Source organism: Phyllostomus discolor, chromosome 3 (assembly GCF_004126475.2).
Source record: "Phyllostomus discolor isolate MPI-MPIP mPhyDis1 chromosome 3, mPhyDis1.pri.v3, whole genome shotgun sequence".
In the NCBI taxonomy this organism is placed as follows: Eukaryota; Metazoa; Chordata; class Mammalia; order Chiroptera; family Phyllostomidae; genus Phyllostomus; species Phyllostomus discolor.
In genome coordinates, this window is record NC_040905.2 from 90,562,254 (window position 1) to 90,583,397 (window position 21,144).

Sequence of the window (21,144 nt, forward strand, 5' to 3'; positions counted from 1 at the left end):
CGCAGTGGCGGGGCAGACGCCCACAAGACTGACAGATGAACAGAAACCCGAGGAAACACACACACGCAGACGGACGGTCTCATGCAGTGACAGCCACAAACGCAGTGAGACATTGACAGACGGATGGACACTCTAGGACAGGGTGACAGCCTCGGTCTGAGCTGGGGGACGAATAAATGAGCATCCCTGGCCACAACACAGCGGGGATGGCACGGGGGTGGGGTGGGGGCGGCATGTGAAAGTGTGGCTGAGGACCCCCCTCAGAGGATCGGGTGGTAGTGCTGGAGAAAAGGTGACATGGGACACTCTTGGGGACGAGGGCGCAACTGTGGAAATGAAGATGTGGACACGAGACCATGAGTGGAAATGAAGGGGACCCCCATAAAGGAGACGGGAGGGGGGAGAAGTGACTCGCGGATAGTCCAGACGGAAGGCCAAAAGCGGTGGCACGCAAAAGGGTGCGGTGCGAGGCCGCCCTCCGCCGCCGCAGTAGAAACTTCCGGAACCCCTGCGGGTGGGTTTGCGCTGGTTTCCTGACGGGTGACCTCGGACTTTCGTCAACAGGGGCCGGTTGGTATGACATCACTATGCCAGGCTCTTATTGGCCGCTGCGACGGGCAGGTGGGAGCGGCGTGGCCCGGGGACCCCTAGACTGTTCCGAGGGGCCGGAGCCGCACGGACCACCACGTCCAGCCCTAGGGGATCACCCATGGGGAAGTGTGGCCCCGAAGCCGTCTCCCGCTCGAGGTGAGGGCGGAAAAGTGTGAGATGGTACCCGCATGATTGCGCTGCCCGAAGATGCCACACTCTCTCTGGGTGGCCGTCTCCTGAACCTGCGGCCGGCTGGGCTGCTCGGAGACTCGCTGGCGCTGGCAAGCGTCCTGGCGTGCGCGCGCGCGCGCGAGGGTGCGGGGCGCCGCGTGGGGCGGCCGCGCGCGCTCACGCTCACTCAGCCGCCTTGCACCCCACAGAGTCCCTGGCTCGCGCCTGCAGCTGTGAGGGACCTAGGGCACCGGATCTGGGGTCTCAGGAGTGTCGTGGGATCCTCACGAATCGAGAAATGTGCCCCTCCCTGGTCTGCGCGGTCCTGGTTCTCCTAGCTGACACTCCCCACCCCCAAAGCTCGCCCGTGCGCCCCGGGGGAACTGGCCTCCGCAGGGCCGGGGACCCTCGCTAAGTCTAGTCCATTAGAGGGCGGTGGCCGCCAGGTGGCGCCGGAGGCAGCCGCTCCGGGCTCGGGGTCTGTGCTGGAAAGCCGAGACTAAGCCTCACGTCATCTCTTCCCACCTTCCAGCTTTCCGCGTTCCCGTCTTCAGGCACCCTAAATCCCCCGCAGGGACACCGAGGTTCCCTGAATCTTGCCTTCACCGTCCTAGTTGAGGGATCCCCAGTGGTCTGACCATATCCCTCATTAGGGTTGTGAATAGAGACAGGAGACAGAAAAATGGACAGCCGGAGCAGCTGCGGGAGAAAAGGATGTGAGGCAGGTCTCCAAGTGTGGTAATTATGAATTATTAGAATGATAAAAATCAACAGTGAATGAATGAGCAGAGGCCTGTGGAAATTTTTGGCCTGTAAAGGCCCTGACAGCGATGGGGCTTGCCTTCCTGTGGTTCTCCAAAAAGGGCTGTCCCATGCAAATGCCTCACCTGACTTCTCTAACCAAGCGTCCGAGGCCTGTACCACGAAGATAGTGAAGGAAGAGACAGCTTATAGCTCCGGGTTATCATGAACTAGTGACACCTTAGACAGTAGAAGGTGAAAGGACAGGGCATGTTCTAGGAGCTGGCCCAGCAAAGACTGCCTCAGAGAGGTCAGTGCTGAAAGCCTGGACCTGCCTCTGGAGTCAAAGACAGGATACCTATGGTGATCTGGAATCTCTCAGGAAGGCAAATCATACATGCATCTGGGGAGTGTTAAGTGGATTTAGCCAGAGAAAGTGTCCAGATACGTCTTCGAGGGGCTGGAGTGGAGAGCAAAAGCCAGGGCAGTTCCTGGGTGCCTGGGGGTGGCATCTGTGAGGCAGTACCGTGAGGGATCCATGGGAGGTAAGGGGGAGGTGGGTTGTGAAAAGTCCTCAAGCCAGTCAGAACTTTATTCCTTTCAGGGGTGGGGACTATGGAGAGTCAGACAGCAGGAGGGAAGAGGAAGTAGAGTTTCCAAAGATGCTGGAGAATCTGGGGCAAGAGGGGATGCAGCCATTAATGTCAGCACCCCCTCCTCACTCCCCAGGCCTGGGGAGATGGGAAGAAGGGCAGGCAGGCCTAGTACGGGAAGGGGGGATGTATGGAAGGTTATGGGGGGGTAGGACACCCTCCTTGGAGGGTGTCCTACTTCTGGAGGCCCTGATGTACGTCCCCATACCCTAGGTCAGGGAGGGGTCAGTTGAATGTTCAGTCGCATGAATCTGCAAGATGGCGTGGAGTGCTAGGGCATGCAGGCCCTTTGCCTCTAAGGCAGGTGTTGCAGAAGGAGGCCCGGGTCTCTACAGCTGTAAGCAGCTCTGGGAGGTGTGCCCATGGGCCACGCGTGTGTCCTCAGCCTGCAGTGTGTCCCAGGTTGTGAGGATGGAGGAGACCATGCAGCTTGTGTTTCCATCTCAGGGAAGTTTTTTTTTTTTATTTTAAATGTATATTTATTTTTAAAACAGTGATAAGATATACTTTTATTTACTTTGTTGAGTCAGAGGGTTGTAAAAACTTATTGCTAAAGTAGGTATCAGGAAAACAGAAAGGTGCTTTAGAAGTCCAGTTACCTTGGAGTTTATTTAAACAGAAAAACATCATAACGTTTTCAGGCAATACATGTTTGTTTCTTTAAATAACAATTGTGACAAATAACAGAAAGAATTAAGGAATATTGCACTTGTGATCCATACAAAACACCAACATTTTGGGTTGTACATAATTTAAAGAAATGTCTCAAACATTTAAAAAAAATTCTGTTATAGTCAATACAGAGAGGCATGCCTTAAGGGACCATAGGAATGCAGTTTATCATTTTTATTTTTTTATTTTAGAGAGAGGAGAAGGGAGGGAGAAAGGGAGGGAGAGAAACATCGATCGGCTGCCCTCCATACCCGGAACCTGCAACCCAGGCATGTGTCCCGACTGGGGAATTGAACCAGTGACCTTTGGGTTTGCAGGACTGCCCAACCAACTGAGCCCCACTAGCCAGGGCCATTGGAATGTGGTTTAGAAAAGAAAGGAAAAAACTCACACTGGAACTACTCAATTTCTTCAAAAGTCTCTGAGTAAGGAAAGCAACATTGAACTGCCATCCTGATTACGTGCAGCTTCTCCACGGTACCTTGACTTAAATCCAAGAGCAAAAGTTAACACTCTCTTCCTCTATTTTTGGTAAGCAACTGCATGCAAACTTAGATGACCTTTCCCCCTGGACTTTACCTAGGTGTGGCCTTTTAAATGTTTTCTTTAAAAGAAGACAGGTCTGGCACTTTTATACTGATGTCACCAAATATTTCTTGGGATCTCAGGAAGATTCACATTCTTTACAGCTGACGCAGCACGGGCTGGAGCTCCCGTTAGACCAGCCTCCAATTTCTCCAGTTAATGCACCGGTGCGTGTCATAGTTCCACGCGTGCTGGTCCCCAGTGACATTCCCCCAAGGACCACCTCTGTAGGAATATTGTGAACCTTGTGTACATGGAAAATTAAATCCAGTACACAGACATTTTCAAAACACTGGCCTAATGTTTATACAAGTACTTGAATGATATCTCCAATGCCAAGTTCACTGTCTGGAAAATCCACACAGAAGACAAAATATAACATTGCATAATGTCTATCAATCAGTTTGTTGTCAGATTCTCCAATTAATAATCCCCTTTTAAGGAAATTACAAACACTTGCATCTCTCTTGGATACCAAATAGAATGTATCCCTGATGATTTGCTGCTGTGTATCTCCACCGTAAAGCTGGTGGAACTTGGAGAGCTGTGGCTTCCTGTGGTTGCTGAAGGTGAGGATCGCATTGATCGTATCCAGGTGCTGGAAGCCAGGGTGGAGGGCTGGCGCTCAGCCTTGCCTTGGGATCTCACCGGCAAGCCTCCTTCTCAGAGGGTTTTCTAATTAGCAGGGGACCACCCCAGAGAGCCAGGATAAAGGGTGCAGGTGTTGAAAGATCCACAGGGCCTTGGAGTAAGCCCTGGATTGGATGTCCTGATTCCTGGGTTATGGCGCAGTGCTCTCAGTGAGACCTCTGGAAACTCACAGTAATTGTCTGGGCCTCAGTTTCTCCATGTGTAAAATGATGGATTGCGCTTATGTGTATGTCAGAATTATGGGGGCCATTTAGAGGGCTGCTCCACTTGGTGTTGGGTAGAGTCCTTACGTCTGTATTTTTAGCAGGTCATCAGGGCAGTCCCATGAAGGTGCTGTGAGGAGCACCGGAGGAGAAATGCGGGACTTGGTGCCCCCACAGGCAGTCCAAACTGCAGAGGACAACAAGCTGTGGGGGTCGTCAGGAGGTGCTGTGGGCAGTCAGTGAGTACAAGAACTAACAGGGGCACCTCTGGCCGTGAAGGGAGATGGACAAGGACTTGAGCTTGTTTTTGAAAATGGATAGAACTTCCAGGAACAATTCCTCTTTTACCAACCTTAGTCAACACAGGGCCTCGACTCACCTGTCAAGCCATGGCACCTTTACCTATGTAGTCCAATATAATAACCTCCCCAGTGTCCTCTGTGATCCTGCCCTCCACAGCTGTCACTACAGGGATGGCCTTGATTCTTCCATTTTCCCCTTCACCATGTCTGTTTATCCAGGAACTAGTTTTGATTCTCCCACCAGTTCCACCAGTCCAGGGGACACTCCTGCTTCACTTGCATGTCTGTGTCGTAGCTTTGCCAACACAGGGAACCCCTATGTCTATTGCAGTCCTTGCTCCACCTTTGCCAACAAAAAGGATTCTCATCTCCTCTGTTCATTGGTTAGGATTTAGTTTGGTTATGTGATACAGAAAACCAAACAATAATGGAGATATATTTTTCTCTTACATAAAGGAGACCCAGAAGTAGGCCATGTAAGGTTGGCAGGGTGCCCTGGAGGCCAGAGACCAGGTTCCTTTACACAGAATTGTGTTATTTAACCATCATGAAGCTTCAGTCTCATGGTGTAATGTAGTTGCTAGAACATCAGTCATAACATCTGCATTCCAGCCTGCAGGAAGGACTGAAGGAGGGCATTGCTCCTCCCTCTAAAGGCATGTTTTGGAAATCATACCCACAGCCCTTCATTTACATCCCACTGGCCAGAACTTAATCCTATGCTCATAATTGGCTATGCAGGGGAATCAGAGGTGTAGTTTTTGTTCTGGATGACTTTGTACTCATCTAAAGTTTTGCTGTCCTAATACTAAGGAAGAAGAGAGAGCCGATACCTGGGCTAGCCATTGCCTCAGACCACTGCCCCAACCCTGTTAAGTGGGGTTGTTAACCTGCAGAGTTGGCAGCTTGAGCCAGGCAAGAGACTTTCCTCCCTTCTCCCTACACCTTCCTGTAACGCCTTCTGAAGACTGGCCTAAGGCACATCATTTTACCTGATTCCTCCTTGGACTCATCCATCCTGTTTTTACCTTTTTGCTTTTGCTAGTTTTGAGCATTTCACACAATTTTTAGCCTGTCTCTGGATAGGCTAATTCTATTTTCACAATTTTGTTAAACATTTAACCAATTTACAGTATTTCTCATGCAGTACATTAGATATCGTTCTGCTTATTCTCACCCCCTTGCTAGCAGGACGTGGAGTGGAGTGGGTTTCATATCCTGCACTCTCAATGGATTATACACATTGGTACCCTTCTCAGGTTGATTTCTGTCCATAAACTGTAATGGTTCTGAAAGGAGTGAAATGTATAATTTAATTCACCAGGGGTGCACTTTGCCTCGTGTCAGCCCTGGTGTCAGAACCCTGGGGGAATTCAAGTTCCTGGAGTATGACGGCTCCCAACTGACAAGGTCCCTGGTGTACAGACCCACTGCCTGTGCAGATTCTGGCTCCAGCCCACCCTGATGCTGGTTTTGGTTTACATATTAGCAGCGCATCTTGCATGACCTCTTGGGGACAGCTAGGTTGCACCAGGTACTATCTATATCGGACACTCCAGGAGCTCCTGAAAATGTCTCCAGTTGTTTCTGCAGGTATCAGCCAGCCAATGAGAGCATCCTAGACCTGGCTGTGATTCCAGGGACAGCAAGTGTTACACACAGGATGGGTGCAGAAGTGGGCAGGGCTTGCCTGGGACTCCCCACCTTCACTGGAGACAGTGCAGGCTGGCTGCAAGGCGGTTGCAAGGCTGGCCACATGGCCAACAGTTGTGTGGACAGCTGGAGCCCCAGGTCAATGTCCACGACTTTGGGGAAACCAGAGTGGGTCGGTGAGTAATCAGACCCAGTGTTACTTTCATGTTAGCATTTACTGGGGGCTTGTTTGCCAGGCACCGGCCTGAATACTTTGCTAAAAAACCCACCCCAGCTCTGGCAGCTCAGTTGGTTGGAATCTTGTGCAGTACACCAAAAGTTTGCTGGTTCGATTCCCAGTCAGGACACATACCTAGGTTGTGAGCTCGATCCCCACTGAGGGTGCATAAGGGAGGCAGCCAATCAATGTTTCTTTCTCATATTGATGTTTCTCTCTCTCTTCCCCTTCTCTCCCCAAAATCAATAAATATATCCTCAGGTGAGGGTTAAAATAAATCATCCCATTTAACTCCTGATTACAGCATTCCAGGGGGCACGCCCTGTTATTCTTACAATTGAACAGTTGGGAAACAGAAACTGAAGCGCAGAGAGATTAAGCTTTTGTTTACTTTTATCAACTAGTAAGTGGAGGCCTTGGACTTTGGATGAGAACTCTAACCTGTGCTGATATTGGTGTGCTACAGGGCTACTCACCTGTTCTGCGGCTACCAGAAAATGAGCTAGAGTCCAAGAAAAGAAAGGCGGTGGGGCAGGCGCCTGCCATGAGTTCCTGGGACAGCTTCCTACCTGCCTCCCACTCTCCCCTACTCCCTTCCCCACTTCCGTCCCTCCCCACCCTATTTTTCTCTCTCCCTCGAAGGCCTCACTGGGGGATCCTGCCTGTCAGATTTTCCCAACATCTTGGACCATGAAAATAGGTCTAGATGGCAGATGCCTGGGTATTGCTCCAGCATTCTGAAGGGGGAAGGCAGATGAAGAAGACCCAACTCTGGGGGAGAAGAAGGGCAGGTAATGGTTTCTGCAGTTCTCAGGGACCTGTCCTCCTCTCCACCTGGGACCTCACACCTCCACCTCACTCCCATGCTCTGACAGCTCTCCTGAATGCAGGACCATGGGCACGTTCAGCCAGGCGAGGGCCGGAGGGCGTGGGGTGCCCAGCCTCCACAGTGGTCAGAGTCTCTCCATCCCGTCCTGAACTCCCAGGCCACCACAGCAGTCCCTCAGCTCCCAGCCTTATCTCCCTGACTCTTTCCTCACCACCCCCATCTCAGGGCCCACTTCTGAAGCCTTCATTCTGCCCAGACCACCTCCTCTCCTGGGGCTCCGTGGTTTTCGGGGATTGAGATTGAAGGGGAAAGGGTGCTCCTCCCTGAGTTCCTTCTCTGTAGGCTGGAGGGCTCTTGGAAAAGTGGGAAGGAGAGTCTGACATCCTTAGGGACCCTGGAGTTCAAGGACAATGGAAAAAATTTAGGTAGTGAGGTAGAAGAATAAACAAAGCAAAATAAAACTCATCGATACAAAGAACAGATTGATGGTTGCCAAAGGTGAGGGGTGAAGGGTGGGAGAGATGGGTGAAGGCGGTCAAGAGGGACAAACTTCTGGTTACAGGACAGACAAGTCCTGGAGCTGGAATGCGCAGGGTAGCGACTGTAGTTAACAATGTTGTATTGTGTATTTGAAAGTTGCTAAGAGAGTAAGTCTTAGAAGTTCTCATCACAAGAAAATAATTTGTAACTATGCGAGGTCATGGACCTTTACTAGACTTATTGTGATGGTCATTTCACAATATATACATATATTGAATCATTATGTGACATTATACACCTGAAACTAAGGTAATGTTATATGTCAACTATATTGCAATGAAAACAAAACAAAATAAACTTGCTACAGGCCATTTAAATAACCAGAAAAAGCATACTGCTAATCCTGAAAGTATTTTTGAAGACATTAAATATATAGTGCCCATGAGGATAGGGTTGAACAATTTTTCCACAAATCTAAATTTGTGAATGATTTTTGTATATTATAGATATTAACCCTTTATCTGTCATTCACATTACAAATAATCCGCAACCCCCCACATCTATTTTGTCTACTTTGTATTGTTTTGGCATCTTTCTTTTAAACACAAAAAGTTACTTTTTTGTGTAGTAGGATATGTGGAATTTTATTTTTATAGCTTTTGGGTTTTGCATTTTGATTAAAATAGTTTCTTCAGCTCCCAAGTTATAACCATAGTCTTACAAAGTTTCTTCCAGAAGTTTTAGTTTTTTCTCACATCTTTGATTTAGTTTGCTTTATATTTTAATGTTGTAAGATCTAACTTTATTTTCTGTTATGTGGGCAGTCAGTTGTGTTTTTAAATAAACAATTCATCTGAATTAAATTTCATCTTTGTTGTATATTCAATAATTGGATTTACTTTTGGATCTTCCACTGTTTCATGGATCTATTGCTTATTTTTATGGCAACACCATACTGTTTGGATTACAGTAGTTTTATAGTATGTTTTAAGTATATGACAAAGTAAGCCTCACACTTATTTTTCTGTTTTCTAGTATATTCTTAAACATTATTCATCTATGTGATTTTTAAGATAAATGCATTCACTTAAAATATTCAACTCTGTTGTGATCTAAATTAAAATTGTATGAAATGTGTACACTAATTTTAGGGAACTTGACATATTTTTATTGTAAAAATCTTTATACCCAAGAACTTGTTATATCTTTTCCATTTGTTTAGATTTTGCTCTATGACCTTGAATAGTCAAGTCTTATAGGTTTTCTCATATATGTTCTTTTTTGTTAAATTTACTCCTAAATATTTTTCTATTTGAGTGTCTATTGTGAACAGAACACTTCTTCCAATATCCATTTCTATCTGGTTATTTTTAGAATGGAGAAAGTTATTTTTGTAATCAATCCAGCCATCTTATTAAAGTCTCTCATTAATATAGTAATTTTTTCCCCACTAACATCTTTGGATTTTCTAATTATACAATTTCATCAGCAAGAGAATGGTGCATTTAACATTTTTTTATTGTTTATGCTACGTGTTCATTTTTGCCTTATTACATTAGCTGAAACTCCCAAAACAATATTAAAATAATAATGGCAATAGTGAGCATTCCTGTCTTGTTTTTTATTTCAAAAGATATCTTGAGTACAATAGCCAAGATCTGGAAATAGCCCAAGTGCCCATCAGTAGGTGAGTGGATCAAAAAACTGTGGTAGATTCATACAATGGAATACTACTTGGCCATAAAAAGTAAATCTTACCTTTTGTGAAAACATGAATGGACTTAGAGATTATTATGTTAAGTGAAATAAGCCAGTCAGAGAAAGACAGATACATATGATCTCACTTACATGTGGAATCTAATGAACAAAATACATTGACAAAGTAGAAACAGAGGCAGGGATTCATGGAATAGACTGACAGCTGTCAGAGGGGAGAGGGGTGGGGGCTGGATAAAAAAAAAAGTAAAGGGATTAAGCAAAAAACCACATAGATACAGACAACAGACAACAGTATGATGACAGCCAGAGGGAAAAGGGAGTGGGGGTAGGTGGAGATGGGCAAAGGGGGTGACAATGGGGATGGAAAGAGACTTTGCTTGGGAAGTGGGTGCACGATGCAGCGTGCAGATGTTTTGTTGAGTTGTACACATGAAACCTGTATGGTTTTGTGAACCAATACTACCCCAATAAATTCAATAAAGAATAGTTTGAGTATTTGGTTATTTAGAATGTGTCATGTTACTGTCAATTCCCTTAAATTATTTTTGGGAAACATATTATTTATAAAAAGTCTGGAAAACGTGCACAGTATTAAAGAATAATAATAGAGGACTTCTGAACAAGATGGAGGCATAGGTGGATACACTTTTCCTCCTCACACAACCAAAAGAAGGGCAACAACAAATTTAAAAACAAAAAAACAACCAGAATGCCAGAAAATCGAACTGTATGAAAGTCTGACTACTAAGGAGTTAAAGAAGAAACATTAATCCAGACTGGTAGGAGGGGTGGAGACAGGCAGCAGGGGTGGAAAGGACATGTGGCAAGGTGGTGGCTGAAGGACTGGGGCAGGTGGTCCCACATTTGTGTGTGGATAAACCAGGAGGAACAACTGGGAAGCCAGACAAACTGCACAACTCAGGGTTTCAGTGTGAGGAAATAAAGCCTCAAAACCTCTGACTGAAAAACTTGTGGGGGTTACAGTGGTGGGAGAAACTTCCAGCCTCACAGGAGAGTATATTAGAGAGACCCACGGGGTCCTGGAACATACACAAGCCCACTCACCTGGGAATCAGCACCAGAAGGGCCCAATTTAATTGTGGGTAATGGAGGAAGTGACTGAAAGTCAGGCACAGAGAACCAAGCAAGTGGCATTGTTCCCTCCCCTCCCCCTCCCCCACAGACAGCAACCCAACACAGCAAGGTGGGTTGCCCCACCCTGGCAAATACCTAAGGCTCTGCCCCTCTCTATGTAATAGGTGTGCGGAGACAAAAAATAAATGGCCCAAATGAAAGAATAGATCAAAGCTTCAGAAAAAATACAACTAAGTGATGAAGAGATAGCCAACCTATCATATGAAGAGTTCAAAACACTGGTAATCAGGATGCTCACAGAAATGGTTGAGTGTAGTTGCAAAATTGAGAAAAAAGTGAAGCCTATGAAAAGTGAAATAAAGGGAAGTACACAAAGAACCAACAGTGAAGGGAAGGAAACCAGGACTCAAATCAATGGTTAGCAGCAGAAGAAAAAAAATAAACATTCAACCAGAACAGAATGAAGAAACAAGAATTCAAAAAAAAAATTAAAAAGAGGAGAGGCTTAGGAACCTCCAGGCCAACTTTACACATTCCAACATCCAGGCCATAGCGGTACCAGAAGGAGAAGAGGAAGAGCAGCAAATGGAAAACTTACTTGAAAAAATAATGAAGGAGAACTTCCCCAATCTGGCAAAGGAAATAGACTTCTAGGAAGTCCAAGAAACTCAGAGAGTCCCAAAGAAGTTGGACCCAAGCAAGCACACACCAAGGCACATTTTAATTACATTTACCCAAGATTAAAGAAAAGGAGAGAATCTTAAAAGCAGCAAGAAAAAAGGAGACAGTCACCTACAAAGGAGTGCCCATAACTGTCAGCTGATTTCTCAAAAGAGACCTTACAGGCAAGAAGGGGCTGGAAAGAAGTTTTTGAAGTCATGAAAGGCAAGGACCTACATCCAAGATGACTCTATCCAGCAAAGCTATCATTTAGAATGGAAGGGCAGACAAAGTGCTTCCCAGATAAGGTCCAGTTGAAGGAGTTCACCAAATCCTTATTATATGAATTGTTAAAGGGATTTATCTAAGAAAAAGAAGAAGATAAAAAATACAAACTGTAAAATGACAATAAACTCAACTATGAACAACTGCACCTAAAAAAAACAAAAACAAAAACAAAAACTAAGCAAATAACTAGAAGGGGAACAGATTCATAGAAATGGAGATCACATGGAGGGTTATCAGTGGGAAGGTGGATGGAGGAGAATGGGGAAAAAGGTACAGGGAATAAGAATGAATGGTAGGTAGAAAATAGACAGGTGGAGGTTAAGAATAATATAGGAAATCTAGAAGCCGAAGAACTTACATGTATGACCTATGGACATGAACTAAGGGAATGGGAATGCAGGTGGGAGGAAGGGTGCAGGGTGGAGGGGAATAAAGGGGGGATAGTGGGACAACTGTAATAGCATAATCAATAAAATATATTTAGAAAAATAATTATAATAAAAAGTCCATGTTCCCGCCACCCAGCTTAGGAAATTGAACATCACATGCTTGGAAATTCTTTGGACATTACCTACCATTCGCATACAGATCCTTCCTTTTTGATAGCCACTATCCTGAATTTTGCATTAATGAATACTTTCATTTTTATGACATTACTACACATATATGGAATCTTAATCAAAATATTGTTTCAATTAGCCTTTAAAAATCATATAGATAGAGTTGTACTGTATATATTCTTCTGTGAATTCTTATCCTCAATATTATCCTATTTCTTGATTTTTAGATGTGATCATGTGCCATCTCCCACCAATACCAAAATTCTCTCCATTACTGTGTAAGTTCTTCTACAAAGTGTCCAGAAATGACACCATTGTTACCATCCCTGCTTCTGATGTCACTCCATATATTGATGTAGGATCCATTGTTAAAGGTACCACCTTCCCGTTGTTAGCAATCACTTCCAAAACTTCTGTAGCATGTTGTCAAATCTCCTCAGTTCTGGGACACCCCCCTTATCTGACATAACTGCAGTGTCAGTTTCTCCAGTACAAGGATTTCCCCTCCTTCACTGTGGGTAGTTCCCCAACACTTTTGACTACTGGGGCCGGGGTTGAACCTACCAGCACCACATCTAATCCTCCTAATTTTGTCATCAGAGGGACCACCTGCATTAGCTTTGTCTGAGAAGCACATAAAGAACCACCAGGGGTTTGAGTCTGTCTGCCAATGTTATTGATGGACCTTGAATAGCATAAACCATAACCACTGCCAGGATCCCAGCTGTGGTACATTGTGTCATTGTTCAACATACAAGTTCTGTCCAGAAAGTATCCATCCACATCATATGAAAAATCAAGACATTTATTGAAGAAGATACAAGGTACAAGAAACATTGTACATGGGACAATGATGCCTCAGGCCCCTTCAAAGTGGGCACCTTGGGACCTCACACAGTTCTCCCAATCACCCTCAGCTGCCCTATTATATTTTCCTGAATCTCACTGATGGTCTGAAATGTCTTCCCTTTCAAAAGTGACTTGAGTTTTGGGAAAAACTAGAAGTCACAAGGCACCAAATTGGGCTATAGGGGGACTGAGTCACCTGGGTGATTTGATGTTTCACCAAAAAACTACATGAGACGTGAGGCATGAGCAGGTATATTGTAATGAAGCTGCCAATCTCCAGCTGCCCATAGCTGCAGACTTCTGAGGTATCTAAATAGTTTCCACAGAGGAATGTTCCAGCTTAATGCAAAATTTGATGCAGATTCATTGCTCTACTTCCTCAGTCACTTTGAATGTGATGGCCACACAGTACACATGCTCATTCAATGGTGTCTACCACCCCCATTGACTAGTACAGTGAAGTCATCACTGTTCACACATGCACATTCCAGTCCACTCTCCTTGGCTACTGGGTGCACAAACCATTCCCGTTCTATTAACAATGGCTGGGCTTTTTCCAGACAGACCTTGTATTTGTGTTCCCTCCTTCCAGTGGGTTGTACCTTCCTCCCCACTGACATTAAGCTTGGTGTCAGATCTGTGGTGCCACTCCCTGATGAAGGATTTCACACCCCTGTCTTGTCAAATTCAGGTACAACCAGGTGACTTGCTTTGGACAACAAAACATGGGTGGAGGGATACATAACATCTCTGGAAAGTAGCTTAAACAGCCAGCTTGTGGTTTTGCCATCTGTCATTTCCCATTGCCACAAGATGGGTAATGTCCCAGACAGAAGCTGCTCCATCAACCTTGGCACTCAAGTGAAGATGACATAGAGGACAACACAGATGTTGAGATGGGCAGGTACTATGAGTGAGAAATAAACCTCTATTGTTACAAGACACTGAGCCTTAGGATTATTTATTATTTCAGTGTAACGTGACATCTCCTGACTGACATACCAACCGTCACTGGCTTCTGCTTGCCTCAAAGCCAAGTACCAGCTATTCATTTGTCATCATGCAAATTGACATCACACTACCCCACCCACCATGACTTCAGACATGACTCTGGTTGGCACCTGGACTCTCACCACCTCACATCATCAATGACAACTGCAAATTTAGATCATGGGACAGTGGAGAGCTTGGTGAGCACACTGGCATAATGTTCCCAACCACCCAAGTCTGACTCTTATGGGGATAAGGAGTGAGTGACCCATTCCTGGCCTTCAGCACTTTGTCCCTAGTCCTTGACATTTGAGCAATGGTCCCAGCCTGTATTTTTCTGGATTCACATCTTCCCCCAACTGCCTGTGACAATGGTGAGACCTTGGAGAGAGCCCAGTGCCCTCACTATTCTCACATGAACCCCACTGTAATGTTACCTCACCTATAGAGTGAGATGCTGTGAAGGGGCCCAGTGATGGATGTAACTAATGACTGGCCCAACCTCACCATCCTCAGTCTCAGATGCCACTGTCCCAATGCCAGCAGCCCTTATGTCCATCTCAAACTTTGGTTGGGGATATGTATGATTCCAAGAGAGAGGAAGGGAGAGAGTGAAACATTGATGTGAGAGACACATCATTTGGTTGCCTCCCACAGGCACCCCAACTGGGGATGAAACCTGCATCCCAGGCATCTATCTGTCCTGACTGGGGATCAAACCTGTGACCTTTTGGTGCATAGGACAAGGCTCCAACCAACCAAGCCATGCCAGCTGGGTTGGTTGGGGCTGTATTCATTTTTGGAGCCACCTCTGGATCTTGGTTGTATGTGGACAGCCTACAGAAATGCAAGGCTGGGCCCCAACATGGGGGTGGGGCTTTCTTGGATAGCAGCAAAGGACTCCAGCAGTCTTATCTTGACCATTTTCTCCCTAAACTAGGTGGGAGCTCCCCTGTCCATTGACTCAGCTCAGAGTGCAAAGGTATAATAACCTTACTCTCCCCTTTACGGGCAGTCATTCAAATGACTGTAGTATCTGCCACTAAATGATAATTAAGTGTTAGTGTCATGGGAGAGATATCAGCAGTAAACATCATTAAACTTCAGGAGTGGGAAAGGTCATTTCCTGATCATACATGGCTTCCTGATGGGAGGAGAGCAAAAGTAAAGCAGTAGATGATGGGTGCGATTTTCATAGGCAGAAAGAAAAAGGGGGATGGAGAGGGCATTCCCAGTGTAGGAAATAGCTCAGTCAGAGGTCCAGCAGTAGCAAAATCTGAGACAAAGAGGTCTGTTTGTTGGCGCAAAAGGAAGTTTGTGCAGCAGTAGGAAATGAAATTGAAAAGATTGATAGGAAGAAATCAGGGAGCCTGAAGTTGGATCAGGACCCATCTCCCCAGGAGCCTGGTGTTCCTTACAAAAGGGGTCCATTCATGTCTGTGTCCTCAGCACAGGACCTCAAATTTTGTGTTTCTTTTTCTCTCTTTTTTAAAAATATATTTTTATTGATTATGCTATTACAGTTGTGCCATTCCCCACCTTCATTCCCCTCCACCCTGCACACCCTCTCCCACCCACATTCCCCCACTTTAGTTCATGTCCATGTGTCATAAGTTCTTTAGTGTCTACATTTCCCATACTATTCTTGCCCTCCCCCTGTCTGTTTTCTACCTACCATCTACGCTACTTATTCTCTGTACTTTTTCCCCCTCTCTCCTCCTCCCACTCCCCTGTGGCTAACCCTCCATGTGATCTCCATTTTTGTGGTTCTGTTCCTGTTCTAGTTGATTGCTTAGTTTGTTTTTATTTTTGTTTTAGGTGTGGTTGCTGATAATTGTGAATTTGCTGTCATTTTACTTTTCATATTTTTGATCTTCTTTTTCTTAGATAAGTCCCTTTAACATTTCATATAATAAGGGCTTGGTGATGATGAACTTCTTAATTTGACCTTATCTGAGAAGCACTTTATCTGCATTTCCATTCTAAATGATAACTTTGCTGGATAGAGCAATCTTGGATGTAGGTCCTTGCCTTTCATGACTTGGAATACTTCTCTCCAGCCCCTTCTTGCCTGCAAGGTCTCTTTTGAGAAATCAGATGACAGTCTGATGAGAATTCCTTTGTAGGTTACTGTTCTTTTATCTCTTGCTGCTTCTAGGATTCTCTCCTTCATTTTTACCTTGGCTAATGTAATTATGATGTGCCTTGGTGTGTTCCTCCTTGGGTCCAACTTCTTTGGGACTCTCTGAGCTTCCTGGGCTTCCTGGAAGTCTATTTCCTTTGCCAGATTGGGGAAGTTCTCCTTTATTATTTGTTCAAATAACTCTTTCACTTGTTGCTTTTCCTCTTCTCCTTCTGGTACCCCTATAATTCGGATGTTGGAACGTTTCAAGATGTCCTGGAGGTTCCTAAGCCTCTCCTCATTTTTCTGAATTCTTATTTCTCCATTCTTTTCTGTTTGGATGTTTCTTTCTTCCTTCTGGTCCACTCTATTGATTTGAGTCCCAGTTTCCTTCCCAGCACTATTGGTTCTCAATGTGTTTTCTTTCATTTCTTTCATTGTAGCCTTCATTTTTTAACCTAATTTGTGACCAAGTTCAACCAATTCTGTGAGCATCCTGATCACCAGTGCTTTGAACTGTGCATCTGATAGGTTGGCTATCTCTCGGCTGCTTAGTTGTATTTGCTGTGGCACTTTAATCTGTTCTTTGGTTCTGGCTTTTTTTTTTTCTCTCTTGACCCACCTGTTTGTAGTGAAAGGCAGAGCCTTAGGTTTTTTTGGGGGGGGGCAGGCAACCCAGTTGCTGGGTTGTGAAGGCGTATGTGGGGACGGGGTCTGAGAGGGAACAATGGCGCTTGCTCCTCTTTCTGTCGGACTCCAGTCTCTTCTGCCGCTTCCCCCAAGGTAACTGGGCCTTTCTGGTGCTAATTCCCTGTGGGTGGGCTTGTGTATGTTCTAGGACCCTGTGGGTCTCTCCAACGCACTTTCCTGTGAGGCTGGGAGTCTCTCCCTGCGCCTTAACCTCCCCCCCAAAGTGTTTTCAATCAGTGTCCCAAGATTCTATTTCCTGGCACTGGGACCCTGGGTTGCATGGTCTGTCTCACTGACCAATTTCACCTGGTTTATCTGCACGCAAATGTGGGATTGTCTGGACAGCTAGGCGTCTTGCACGCAGTGCCTCACTTCACAGTTGCCTCCTCGCTGGGTCTGCCAGCTGCCTGTGCGCCCAGGGTCTGCCCGCTGTGGTCTTGCGCTCAGGATGCCTTACACACCCAGGATGCCTTACACACTTGGTGCCACTGCTTTTTGTGCTGAGACCCCTCTCCACCTGGCTACCTGACTCTGACCCTCCTACCAGTCTGGATGAATGTGTATATTTTAACTCCTTGGTTGTCCAACTTCCATACAGTTCAATTTTCTGTCAGATCTGGTTATTATTTTGTTTCTAAATTGTTGCTGACCTTATTTTGGTTGTGCAAGGAGGCACAGTGTGTCTGCCTGTGCCTCCATCTTGGCTGGAAGCCCTCAAATTTTGTGTTTCTTTATAGCATCTTGGTCAGCCCTGGTGTTTGACCACATAGCCTTAGCTCCACAAAGACTCCTCTGAAAAACAATAACAAAACTTTTCAAAAACAAGTATTTTAATGCTTCACCAATTGGTCAAATGTGTTAAGAAATCAAAGTGGAGGACCCCAAGAATGGCCTGGCCCTCTGTCAGCTCCCTTGCTTGGGCTGCATCTGTGGTGTTGCTGTCTCAGTTTAGCCTCTACCTCATCAAGATGCTTTATCTTTTCTTTGCTTTGTCCACTTTGTCCAACTTGACTACACAAGATTATTGTAGTTTTGTAATAAGTTTTGAAATCAGGAAGTGTGAATCATCCAGTTTTGTACTTCATTTTTGAGATTGATTTGGCTATTCAGAATCTTTGATATTCCATATGAATTTTAGCAAATTCTTGGATATAATGCCAAAATTCTTTTATTCAAATTTTTAAAAGATTTTATCTATTTTATTTTTAGAGAGGGGAAGGGGGGAAAAGAGAGGGAGAGAAACACCAATGTGTGGTTGCCTCTTGAGCACCCCGTACTGGAGACATGGCCTGCAACCCAGGCATGTACTCTGACTGGGAATCGAACCAGTGACCCTTTGGTTTGCAGGCTGGCACTCAATCCACTGAGCTACAACAGCCAGGGCTAAAGTCCTTTTATTTTAAGCACTCTGAATGTAACAATCTACTTGTGTTCTAGCTTCCAAAGATTCTGATGAGAAATCTGCTAGTAATCTTTTTTTTAAGGGTTGGAGGACCTGTTTATTTTAAAAATATTTATATCAAAATAGTTGCACTGCTGTTTTCTCTTTCTGCCAATTGGCCCCCAAAGAGATCACACTGAAAGAGTATGCCTTTTAAGCCAATAAGCTGCAGGATGTGCACCTAACAGACTTCACCGAAACCTCACCGAAAAGGGGGTACTAGGTAAAGAAAGAAACTTATAAAGATCAGCGCACCGACAGCTCAGACTGTAGAGAGCTTCCCCAGCCATATGGGTGGCTGGTGTGCCACAAACCCAAAGAAGAAAAGTTTCAAAATAATGTAAAATTTAAAAGAGTTTTTGTATATAAGCTATTCAAGATTTCTCTAGCACTAAATGATACAACACACAATGAAATGGCACTTTTAGAGACAGTAGCTTCAGATCCAGAGAAAGGGTGGTGAGATGAGTTCCATAAGGTCAATCAGTGGCAACAACCTAATTTATTTTCTCTCCTTTCTTTCTTCCTTTCTTTCTTTCTTTCTTTCTTTCTTTCTTTCTTTCTTTCTTTCTTTCTTTCTTTCTTTCTTTTTCTTCTTTTTAAATATGTTTTATTGATTATGCTATTACACTTGGCCCATTATCCCCCCTTTATTCCCCTCCACTCTGCGCACCCCCTCCCACCTGCATTCCCCCGCTTTAATTCATGTCCATGGGTCATATATGCACATTCTTTGGCTTCTACATTTCCTATACTATTCTTTAAAAAAAGATTTTATTTATTTATTTTTAGAGAGAGAAGAAGGGAAGGAGAGAGAGAAATATCAATGTGTGGTTGCCTCTCCCATGCCCCCTACTGGGGACCTGGCCTGCTACCCAGGCATGTGCCCTGACTAGGAATCAAACTGGTAACCCCTTTGGTTCACAGGGCAGCACTCAATCCACTGAGCCATACTCGCCAGGGCTCCTGTACTATTCTTAACCTCCCCCTGTCTATCTTCTCCCTACCATTTATGCTCCTTATTCTCTGTATCTTTTCCCCCTCTCTCCCCACCCACTCCCCCGCTGATAACCCTCCATGTGATCTCCATTTTTGTGATTCTGTTCCTGTTCTAGTTGTTTGCTTAGTTTGCTTTTGGTTTTGTTTTAGGTTCAGTTGTTAATAACTGTGAGTTTATTGTCATTTTTACTGTTCATATTTTTTATCTTCTTTTTCTTAGATAAGTCCCTATATAATATGAATATAACATTTCATATTATAAGGGTTTGGTGATGATGAACTCCTTCAACTGGACCTTATCTGGGAAGCACTTTATCTGCCCTTCCATTTTAAATTATAGTTTTGCTAGATAGAGTAATCTTGGATGTAGGTCCTTGCCTTTCATGACTTCAAAAACTTCTTTCCAGCCCCTTCTTGCCTGCAAGGTCTCTTTTGAGAAATCAGCTGACAGTCTAATGGGAACTCCTTTGTAGGTGACTGTCTCCTTTTCTCTTGCTGCTTTTAAGATTCTCTCCTTTTCTTTAATCTTGGGTAAATGTAATTAAAATGTGCCTTGGTGTGTGCTTGCTTGGGTTCAACTTCTTTGGGACTCTCTGAGCTTCTTGGACTTCCTAGAAGTCTATTTCCTTTGCCAGATTGGGGAAGTTCTCCTTCATTATTTTTTCAAGTAATTTTTCCATTTGCTGCTCTTCCTCTTCTCCTTCTGGTACCGCTATGGCCTGGATGTTGGAATGTGTAAAGTTGGCCTGGAGGTTCCTAAGCCTGTCCTCATTTTTTTTTTGAATTCTTGTTTCTTCATTCTGTTCTGGTTGAATGTTTATTTTTTTTCTTCTGCTCCTAACCATTGATTTGAGTCCTGGTTTCCTTCTCTTCACTGTTGGTTTCCTGTGCACTTTCCTTTATTTCACTTTTCATAGGCTTCACTTTTTTCTCAATTTTGCAACTACACTCAACCATTTCTGTGAGCATCCTGATTACCAGTGTTCTGAACTCTTCATATGATAGGTTGGCTATCTCTTCATCACTTAGTTGTATTTTTTCTGAAGCTTTGATCTGTTCTTTCATTTGGGCCACATTTTTTTTTTCTCTGCACACCTGTTACATAGAGAGGGGCAGAGCCTTAGGTATTTGCCAGGGTGGGGCAACCCACCTTGCTGTGTTGGGTTGCTGTCTGTGGGGGAGGGGGAGGGGAGGGAACAATGCCACTTGCTTGGTTCTCTGTGCCTGACTTTCAGTCACTTCCTCCATTACCCACAATTAAATTGGGCCCTTCTGGTGCTGATTCCCAGGTGAGTGGGCTTGTATATGTTCCAGGACCCTGTGGGTCTTTCCAATGAACTCTCCTGTGAGGCTGGAGTTTCTCCCGCTGCTGCCTCAACCCCCACTGGTTTTTTCAATCAGAGTGCTGAGGCTTTATTTCCCCATGCTTAACTCTGGGTTGCTTGCTCTGTCTTGCTCTTCAGTTGTTCCTCTCAGTTTATCTGCACGTGAATGTGGGACCACCCTGTCCACAACCCACCACCTCATCAGGTCCGCCAGCCACAGCCTTGCCCACCCCAGTCCTCTAGCCACTGACCTGCTACAAGTCCTCTCTACCCAGCTATCTGTCCCCACCCCTCCTACAAGTCAGAATGAATGTTTCTTCTTTAACTCCTTGCTTGTTGGACTTCCATACAGTTTGATTTTCTGTCAGTTCTGGTTGTTTTTTTGTTTTTAAATTCGTTGTCCTTTTTAAAAAAAGATTTTATTTATTTATTTTTAGAGAAGGAAGGGGGGTGGGGGGGAGAGAGAGAGAGAGAGAGAGAGAGAGAGAGAGAGAGAGAGAGAGAGAGAGAGAAACATCAATGTGTGGTTGCTGGGGGTTATGGCCTGCAACCCAGGAATGTACCCTGGCTGGGAATCGAACCTGGGACACTTTGGTTCCCAGCCCGTGCTCAATCCACTGAGCTACACCAGCCAGGGTCTGCTAGTAATCTTATTGAG

General features: G+C 45.0%; 1 pseudogene; it reads right to left on the reverse strand.

Moving 5' to 3' along the window:
• Nucleotides 1-3,100: 3,100 nt before the first annotated feature.
• Nucleotides 3,101-5,586, reverse strand: LOC118499372 (annotated as a pseudogene).
• Between the last annotated feature and the right edge of the window lie 15,558 nt (nt 5,587-21,144).